The sequence below is a fragment of the Sus scrofa genome, chromosome 4 (assembly GCF_054392235.1).
Source record: "Sus scrofa isolate SSC_HxYL_T2T_F1_AM1 chromosome 4, Sscrofa_HxYL_maternal_Yorkshire_Landrace_v2.0, whole genome shotgun sequence".
In the NCBI taxonomy this organism is placed as follows: domain Eukaryota; kingdom Metazoa; phylum Chordata; class Mammalia; order Artiodactyla; family Suidae; genus Sus; species Sus scrofa.
This window is the reverse complement of record NC_139386.1, coordinates 75206677-75217183: the sequence shown is the minus strand read 5'-3', so window position 1 is coordinate 75217183 and position 10507 is coordinate 75206677. Positions and strand designations below refer to the sequence as shown.

The following is a 10507-nucleotide window of genomic DNA, read 5'->3' as shown; positions in this document are numbered from 1 at the left end:
AAAGCATTGAGATGGCAAGAACCACTAATCAACGTGATTGTTCCATCAAGATATATGTGCTACTGGCAGAGTTCACTTGTTTAGAAGATGCTTCTGGAACTTGGTCCTGCATTAATGTGATAAGGTGATGCATCCAGGTGAGTGAAATACAGGTCAGAAATAGATCCTATAAAAATTCAGTGCTGCTATCTCCTTTAGTTCCTTTCAACGAAAAGCTGGAAGTGTGCTTGGTTTTAGCTTTGTTTCTTTTGACACTTTGCTTTTTTATCAGCAACAGGAGATGTGTTGTTCTATCTTTTGTTTTTAATCTCGGTTTTTAAACTTACCTCCCCATCCTCCATGCCAAGAACAAATTAAAGGGCTCTTTTTCTTGATAGCTAAAATGGTTAGCCCAGGAAATGAGTCACTGAAAACGTGTCTGCATAAACTTAGCAGGAGCAGAATCTGTTCTTAATGAAATGCATTGTTCTAGCAAGAGCTCAGCAGAGGTCAGCTGCTTCTCCCAGATCACATGGCCAAAACTTCTGTCAATCGAGTCGAGGTGCCAAGTTATACACCTGAGAGGAGACACTTCCTAAAGTTCCTCTTCCTTTTTTTTTTTTTTTTTTTGTCTTTTTAGGGCTGCACGCAGTTTTCAGGCTGGGGTCTAATTGGAGCTGTAGCCACCGGCCTACGCCACAGCCACAGCAACTCGGGATCCGAGTCGCATCTGTGACCTACACCACAGCTCATGGCAATGCCGGATCCCTAACCCACTGAGTGAGGCCAGGAATTGAACCCTCTTCCTCATGGATGCTAGTTGGGTTCGTTAATTGCTGAGTCATGGCAGGAACTCCCAAGTTCCTCTTCAATAGCCTGTTTAGGGTGGAAAAACTGGCCCTAGTTCCTTCGTCCTGCCCCCTCCATTGGGAGTTAGAGTTTATCTTCCCCTGGAATCTGGCCTGTCCTGTGACTACTTAACCAGCAGAAAACAGTGCAAGCCACACTTGCCTATGTGGATCTAAGCATTAAGGTCTGGAAGCTTCTGGTTTCCTACTTTGGGGAGTCCTGACTTGCCATATAAAAAATCTGGCCACCCTGCTGGAGAGACCACATGACACCTGATGGAGAGAAAGTCCAGTCCATCCCAGTGCCCAAGGGAAGCCTCTAAATGGTTTCAGTCTCCTCCCCCTCCTGACTGCAGTCTGTCACAAAACCCTATGACTAATGTATGGACTTAACTTTGGGATTGTGAGTGAGGCCTGGAGGGACAGGGAGAAAATTGTCATTGGAGGTTGGAAAAAAGGAGACACATATACCTAGGGCTGAAAACCTGGCAGCAAGTTGAGACTGTCAACTGAAAGACAAGTGCACAACCCAAAAAAGCTGAGCGTTACGTTTTATTCGAAGGACTTTCTAAGGCCTCAAGCCCAGGAGACAGCCTCTCTGAGAGCTGGGAGGGGCTGCCCCGAAGTGGTTAGGGAGGAGCCAGAACTTAGAGGAGTTTGGGCCACAGAGACCAGGTAGTTGGAACATCAAACCATTACTGTTAATTAAAGAAAGCCAGACGCCTCAAGGTCATGGATTTAGGGTTTTTCTCTGTATGGGAGGATGCAAGAGTCTGGGCTCATGGAAATCATTCCTTCAATATGCACCTGAACTAGCTAGGGCCAGGATTCTTTTTTTTTTTTTTTTTCCTGAATCCCCTCAGGGTGCACCATTAGGCAGCTGTGGTGGCTGATGGCTTGGAGGCCACAACATCCTCTGTTTACTGATCAGGCAGGTGACATTCTTCATCCCCAGAGTATGGAAAATAGGAATTACACCTAATACCCTTGTGCTCAGACCTCCATGTATATATACACTGACAATGGTCCTCTCACCAACCTTGCAAGATGGCATCACCAGCCCTGTTACCAGCTGAGGAAGTTCAAACTGAAGCAGATTAAATATTTTTGCTCAATATCACACAGCTGGTCAGTGGCAGGGTCATCTATCTATATATATATACGTATATATAGTCTTTTGTCTTTTCTAGGGCCGCACCTGCGGCGTATGGAGGTTCCCAGGCTAGGGGTCTAATAGGAGCTACAGCTGCCAGCCTACAGCAGAGCCACAGCAACGTGGGATCTGAGCCGAGTTTGCGATCTACACCACAGCTCACAGCAACGCTGGATCCTCAACCCACTAAGCAAGGCCAGGGATTGAACCCACAATCTCATGGTTCCTAGTAGGATTTGTTAACCACTGAGCCATGATGGGAACTCCCCCAGGGTCATATTTTAACACAGTTTGGCTAAGGGGATTGCCAGGCAGAATAAAAAATATAAGTGGGTTTCTTCAGCTGCATCTGAAAAGGTAGCAAGGGGGAGAGATGGACTAAGAAATAGATGATTGTTTTTGAGCAGAAGCTGAAGGCAACATTTCTTAGCAGGAAACTCTTAGAGACTCTTAGAGCCAGTGTGTCTGACAGGAAAACAGGAAAGGTTCCATTGTTGGAGGGTGACTGGCCGCAACTGGTCTGTCTCACTCGCCGCCCAAAGCCTCCAGCCGCTATGCAAACTACTCAGTTGGAAGAGAATCATGCTCCACAGAAAGGCTTTGGGTTTCTGGTTCAATGACTACATCACAGACCACTCATGGAGACTTCCTCCAGGCGGATAAAGTCGCAGAAAGTGCCAGAGAATAAACTCTTCAAAGCACGAGACTTATAGGTTCTCCAGACCAGCTACACAGTGGACAAAATGGCAGTTCTGATAATGAGCCCCATTCCTAGAGAATAATTAGCGAGTCCTTTTTTTTTTTTTTTGTCTTTTTTCAGGGCCGTACCCATGGCATATGGAGGTTCCCAGGCTAGGGGTCTAATCGGAGCTGTAGCTGCCAGTCTACGCCAGAGCCACAGCAACTCAGGATCTGAGCCTCGTCTGTGACCAACACCACAGCTCACGGCAACACTGGATCCTCAACCCACAGAGCGAGGTCGGGGATCTCGAACCTGCAACCTCATGGTTCCTAGTCAGATTCGTTAACCACTGAGCCACAACGGGAACTCCAATTAGTGAGTCCTTTGAAAAAAAAAATTTTTTTAAAGTATAGTTGATTTACAGTGTTGTATAAATTTCTGCGGTACAACAAAGTGACACCAGTCATACATATATATACATTTTTTTCCTCATATCATTCCCCATCATGTTCCATCTGAAGAAACTGGATATAGTTCCCTGTGCTGTACAGCAGGACCTCAATGCTTATCCAGTCTAAGTGTAATAGTTTGATCTACTAACCCCAAACTCCCCGTCCATCCCACTCCCTCCCTCCTCCCCCTTGGCAATCACCAGTTTGTTCTCCATGGCTGTGAGTCTGTTTCTGTCTTGTATATAGGTACATTTGTGCCCCCTTTTCAGATTCCGCATATGTGATATCATATAGTAGCTGTCTTTCTCATTCTGACTTACTTCACTTAGTATAAGAATCTTCAGTTGCATCCATGTTGCTGCAAATGGCATTATTTTGTCCTTTTTTATGGCTGAGTAGTATTCCATTGTATATATGTGCCACATTTTAATCCATTCATTTGTCAGTAGACATTTAGGTTGTTTCTGTGTCTTGGCTGTTGTGAATAGTACTCTATGAACATACTGGTACATGTATCTTTTTGAGATCAGTGAGTTCTTAACCTCTGCCCCTCCGTGTGGGTACCAGCGTTGATCCTTGGAGTTCCCATTGTAGGAGACTGTGATCATTGCCCAGAGCAAGATTAGCTTTCCTATCCCCCAAACCATGCACTGTAGTCTCAATCTGAGACAAAACCAAGAAAGGGAGTACAAACACCCCCTGTTCTAAGGAACCCAGCCTTAATTAACAGGAGTTTCCCTAAGAAGAGGCTGATGGAGGAACATGGCAGAAACCTGGCCCATACATCAACTGGGGGAAGTGGGCTCCAGGAGACAGTGGTCCACCAAACAGAAACAGAAAGTGCCTCTTTAGAACCAGATTTCTCTGTGGTAATTAACCTTCAGCTACTGGAGAAGAAGTCAGGATGCTGCCTGGCCTGAATGCCTCTGTCCTGATTTGACAGCCTACGAGGAGAAGGTAGACTTAGGGTGGGGCCAAGAAGGACCTGACCCTAGAAGGAACTCTGTCCTACAAGGAACTGAAGACCTTACACCCCACTGAGGTGCAACGGGACAGAATGGGAGGGTTGTAGGTACAAACTTGATGGCTCCTTTGGAGGCCAGAGCTCACATGTTTATCTTCTGCAGCTTTTTTGGGGGGTGAGGGCCACATTCCACTGGCTGGATTTGAAAAAAAGGAGGGAAATGTGGAAGGGAAGGATCTGCCAGCAGCTGGATTGGGCTGTTCTATGCCCGTGGGCGTCGTGGCTGCTCATTGCTGAGGATGCCTGTAAAGTAATAGAAGACGGTTTTCCCAAAGGAGAGGAGTTGCTCGTAGGGAGTTGGAAGTGGGATGAAGGCGCTAACTAGGCTTCCAGTTCCATCCGTGTTATACAACGAAACAGTCCAGACTTACTATCTAGAAATAAAGGAATTCAAAGCCGTGATTGAGAACTTTCAGACAACAGAGGTACTGAGAAATGCAATTCTTTACAACAGTTCAGCGGGACCACTGACAAGGCTAATAGGAACTGGATACTTATGGTGGCTTGTTACCACTGAATTCAGCTGTTGTGGCCCTGGCTATCCCAGACGTCATGTATCAAAACTGACACATTTTAGGTGGCAACTGAAATGCCATCTAGGATATTGCTCATACCTTTTTCTTTTTCTTTTTAAATCCCTTTAGCAACAAGGAGATCAAGATCGATTGCCTTCATCTGGCTGGGGCTTCGACACACATTTACGGTCCTGCAAGAGGGGCATGCGAATTCTCATGTTATTTGCCACCAACGAGTGGGCTGAGACGTGACTTAAGTCTCTCTCCCTTTAGGGGACTTAGTTTCGCCACAATGATGACATCATGCAGACGGGTCCCACCTTAGTTATCTATTTCTGGGTAACAAATTAATTAATGCCAACTCAGGATCTTAAAATAACACACATTTATTACAGTTTCTCCGTATGGGAATTCGGCATGGCTTTACTGGGTCTACTGGTCCAGGGCGGGGCTCTCAGCGAGAGGGTCAAGTAGGTAAGAATCTGCTTCCAAGCAGATACCCTTTGCCGCAGAGAGTCTGCCAGGAACACTTTTCTCCAGCTCTTTGCAAGTCTAATTCATTCTCATTCTTAGTTCTTGCATCAAAGATCACCTTTTTTGTTTGTTTTTTGTCTTTTTAGGGTTGCACCTGCCCCATATGGAGGTTCCCAGGATACGGGTCTAATTGGAGCTGTAGCCATCCGCCTCGCCAGAGCCACAGCAATGCAGGATCTGAGCCTCGCCTGCAACCTACACCACAGCTCACGGCAACACTGGATCCTGAACTTACTGAGCGAGGCCAGGGATGGAATCCGCAACCTCATGGTTCCTAGTCGGATTCGTTTCCGCTGCGCCACGACGGGAACTCCCAAAGATGAGCTTCTTAAAAAGGCCCTTCTTGACCACTCTATGTAAGCTAACCTCTCTCAGTTTATAAATTATATAACTGTCGATTTTCTTTTTTAGCACTCGTTTGTTTATATTGTTTACCCCTCCCGCTCCAGAGGAAGGCCTATCAGTGCAGGCTGTTTGGTGCTGCATGGGTGCTGTAAGTAGATAAGAAAGTGCAGTGTAAGATTCTGCTGCTGCCGCCACCTCTACGTTTAGTCCTGTCAGGGTTAAATCTGCAAGCTGTTAGAACGTAAGACCCTTACATGTCTGTATGTACAGTGGTGGGCATACCAGAATGCTTAATAAATATTCTTTCACTATGATAATTGTGCTTTGTAGTCAATTATTTGGGGTAGCTATGAATACAATAAATATAAATATAAAATTAGAATGGCTAATTAAACTTCTGAGAAAGTATTTACAAGTGTGTGTGACTGCACTATATTAATTTAGTGATTAATCTTGAAACATTTCAAAATTGGTTTCAAATGGCTGAACTTGTCTAAATTGAAGAAAGTTTTGTGATTGGTAGCCAATGGATCAATCGTGAAGCAATTTTTAAAATTGGCTTTGTGTTCGTTCCCCACCTGATCAAAGATCTTTTAAATATGTTATCTCGCCAGAGTAACATAGATTTCTAATAGAAATTTTAAACAATTATAATTTTATGCATTAATTTTATGTTCTTCAGGGAAAAATAGTGAGAAAGGAAAAGTAAAAGGCAACATGGCAGACAGCTTGGACTCCTAGAGCTTGTCAATGATCTCAGCTCCTGGTATTCCTGTCCTTGTGGCATCTCCTCCCCTTAGGTGTGAGCTGGACTTGGTGACTCACTCCTCATGGGCAGAAGATGGCAAAGTGAAGAACATCACTTCCGAGATGGGGTTCTTATCGACTGTGACCTCTGTCTTGCTTGTACTCTCTTGGGCTCCTCTCATGGGCTTGCCCTGATGAAACAAGCTGGAGAGACCCAGGTGAGGAGGAATGGAGGGTAGCCTCAAGCCCATCACCATTAAGGAGCTGAGTCCCTCCGTCCCATGGTTTTTGAGGAACAGGTCCTGCCAACAGCCATCTCAGGGAGCTTGAAGGCAAACCCGCCCCAGCTGAGCCCACAGATGAGACTGTAGCCCCGCATGAAACCTTGATTGAAGCCTTGTGAGAGACTGACAGAGAGGATTATATTAGACTGAACAGAAATTATAAGCAAATAAACATATGCTGTTTTAAGCCACTACTTTTTGGCATAATTTGATACACAGTAATATAGCAAACTTGTATAATAATATTAAGGGAACTGGCTAAAGTATTCATTGAAAGTTTTTGTCTTTTGTCTTTTTATGGTTGCATCCATGGCATATGGAGGTTCCCAGGCTAGGGGTCTAATCGGAGCTACAGCTGCTGGCCTCAGATACAGCCATAGCTACGCCAGATCTGACCAGTGTCTGCGACCTACACCACAGCTCACGGCAATGCTAGATCCTTGACCCACTGAGCGGGGCCAGGGATCGAACCCGAGTTCTCATGGATGCTAATCAGGTTCGTTAACCATGAGCCATGACGGGAACTCCAGTACTACCCCTTTACCTGTGTTATCACATTATTCTTCAGCTCCAACCTGTTGTTGACATTTGACTGTCAATTTTATGGACTTCACAAAATCAGCAATAAGCAGTTACTGCTCTCTGAAATTTCCATTTAGGCTACATGCCAGTTATCAATTTATTTCCTGTCAGCTCCTAATTCATCTTTCAATATCTACTATGTCATAATGGACAGGCTAATGTTAAACATTTTTCCTTTATAGTGAGCATGACATTAAGCTATCTCACAGAGGGCAGTGGAAGGACTTTGCAGATGGAAGGGGCTTTTTTGTTGTTGTTGGCCACATTCGAGGTATGCAGGAGTTTCTGGGCCAGAGATCGAACCTGTGCCACAGCAGTGATCCTAGTCACAGCAGTGACAACGCCAGATCCTTAACCTACTGAGCCGCCACGGAACTCCAGGAAGGGGCTTTTTGTGTTGGTTCTGGTGCCTGCACTATCTGTCAGCAGTATGGATGCCAGCCCCAAGTCCTGAATGTATGGCCATTTGATGACCTTTCATCCTTGGCCTGGGCTGACAATCACAGCCATGGTACCCCGGGGCTCTCTGCCCACACTGGCACCCCTGCTGCCTTTGCTAACCTGCTCCCTCCATCCCTGGTTAGTCCCCAGGCAGCTCTCCTAGTATAAACATTGGGCATTCCAGTCCTCTTGCCTACACCAGTGCCCCCACTTCCTCTGCACACCTGTGGGCCTGCCCATCAGTGCAGCCTGTCTGTGCCACAGAAGTGCTTCCTGTTTGCCCTATGACTGCAGGCCTAGTGGGCTGAAAATTTACCATCCTCACTGGGGTCTGAACCCCAGCCTTGGAGCGAGGACCACCTTCCATATCTATATTTCCTTGGGTCCTCTCACTTATATATATAGAGTTTTCTTACATGTTAAAATCACTACGCCACAGCCACGGCAACACTAGATCTAAGCCTCATCTGCGACCTGCATCACAACTCTTGGCAACACTGGATCCTTAACCCACTGAGCAAGGCCAGGGATCGAACCTACGTCCTCATGGATATTAGTCGGGTTCATTTCTGCTGAGCCATGATGGGAAGTCCCACTTATTAGCTGTTTGGCCTTGATCATGTTCACTGTACCTCTACCTATTTCATAAACTTGCAATTATGCTTAAACGAGATATGATATAAAGTGTACTTCTATTAGGATAGGGGCTCAACAAAAAGAAGCTGGGATTAGAATTAGTCAAAGTAGGGAGTTCCCGTCGTGGCAGTGGTTAACGAATCCGACTAGGAACCATGAGGTTGCGGGTTCGGTCCCTGCCCTTGCTCAGTGGGTTAACGATCCGGCGTTGCCGTGAGCTGTGGTGTAGGTTGCAGACGTGGCTCGGATCCCGCGTTGCTGTGGCTCTGGCGTAGGCCAGTGGCTGCAGCTCCGATTCGACCCCTAGCCTGGGAACCTCCATATGCCGAGGGAGCGGCCCAAAGAAATAGCAGAAAGACAAAAACAAACAAACAAACAAACAAACAAACAAACAAACAAAAAAAACAAAAACTTTAAGGGACATAGATTATTTGAATGATACTGACTTGAATTCAAGTTATATGTTAATTTTATGCTGCAGATGCAATGTCTGCGTTAAAACCTCTTTCTCTGGTATTCGTATTCCTCATCCATTGTTCTCTAAACCTTTAATACTGTCATCATTCTTAATTCCTTGGCGACACCTTATGCTAACCCATCGCCTCAAAGTATGTCCACTGTAATTACTCTCCCAAGATATTTGGTGACAAGTTTGATCTCGTTATAAATTGTCGAATGGTTGCTGGAACCAATTTTATTGACCTTGATCTTTTGAGAAATTGACATCCTTCTTTGTTTTCTGCTTGACTTGATGGTGTTCTAACAATTACCAAGATTTATTAAGGTGTTTCAGAAATTGTTTCTTCTGTGTTGGAAACATAGCCTCTTGTCTTTTATAACTTGGAAGACATGGAAGCTTTTGTTGTTGTTTTGCAAAAGCAGGCTTTTCTTGGAGCTCGATCGTTTTGCTTTTAGAAGAAGCCTCTCATCGACAGATTATCTGCGACTTCATACATGCCACTAACAGCTTAGAAAAGCAGTCTGTAGACGGCTCAGCCTAAAAGATTTCAGTGCAGTCGGGTAAGATTCAGAGCCATGTAGAGGACATTCGACACTGACAACGGGTTGTTCTTGTTCTTTAAAAAGGAAGAAGTGCGGAGGGAAGAAGAAAGAAGAGAAAAATTACAAAAACTAAAAATGCCCACAAGGGCTGGCCTGAAGTTGTTTAAATATCTGATATTGCTGAAGGTTGTCAAGGTTGAGTCACTAGCCAGTGACGTCGTTGATGTGACTTAAGTCCAGGGAGGCTGCTCACAGACACGTTTCTTCTCTCTCCCTGTCTCTCCCTTGCCCTCTCTTCTCCCCCACCCTCCCTTCTTCTCTCTTCCTCTTTCCCTTTCTCACTTTTTAATTTTTTTAAATAATTTTTTTGGAGTTCCCGTCATGGCTCAGCAGTTAAAAAACCTGACTGGCATCCATGAGGACACAGGTTCGATCCCTGGCCTTGCTCAGTGGGTTAAGGATCAAGTGTTGCCGTGAGCTGTGGTGTAGGTCGCAGACGTGGCTCAGGTCTGGCGTTGCTGTGGCTGTGGCCTAGGCCGGTGGCTACAGCTCTGGGAACCTCCATATGCTGTGGGTGTGGCCCTAAAATGAGAGAAAGACAAAATTAAAAAATGATAAAAAATAATTTTTTCGTTATAAGTATGTACACATTCATATGTATGTATGTGTGCGTATACACACACACACACACACACACATTTATATACATGGCCTAATGTAATGGCTAAATGGAATCACAGCACAATGTATGGCGACTGTCATTTATTTTTCTCCTATGTTTGCCTCCTCCTGCTCCTCTCCTTTGCTCCTCCCCAAATCAGGCAGACATTACCCCTTATGAATGTGTTTAACTCTGCTCTATAATTATAAACAAATTACATACAGATACACTCCTACACCCACAAGTATACCAATAAAAGGGAGTTTTTCAGTTCTTTAAAAAAAATGGTCTTATACTATTCCTACTTTTATGCATTTTCTTCTTCTCACTTAAAAAACTTGAAGGAACTGCCTCCAAATAGGTAGTATAATTCTAACGCATTCTTTTAAGTGATGCAAATTATTTAATGATATACTTTTATCTTTATATATTCAACCAACCCCCGAATTGATGGATATCCACTTTGCCAGCAGTTTGTGACCATATCGAGAGTACTGCAGAAAACATGGCTGAACATATTTTTAGATGGCTTTTTTATTTTTTGGCCCCATCTGCAGCATATGGATGTTCCCGGGGCAGGGACTGAACCCTTGCCACAGCAGTGACCAGAGCCACAGCAGTG

General features: G+C 44.9%; 1 long non-coding RNA gene across 1 annotated transcript; it reads left to right on the top strand.

Moving 5' to 3' along the window:
• LOC146403867 (uncharacterized) lies at positions 1–5849 on the top strand. The gene is made up of 2 exons (XR_014843746.1): positions 1–137; positions 4783–5849. It is a non-coding gene; the product is annotated as an uncharacterized LOC146403867 (long non-coding RNA).
• Positions 5850–10507: the final 4658 nt, after the last annotated feature.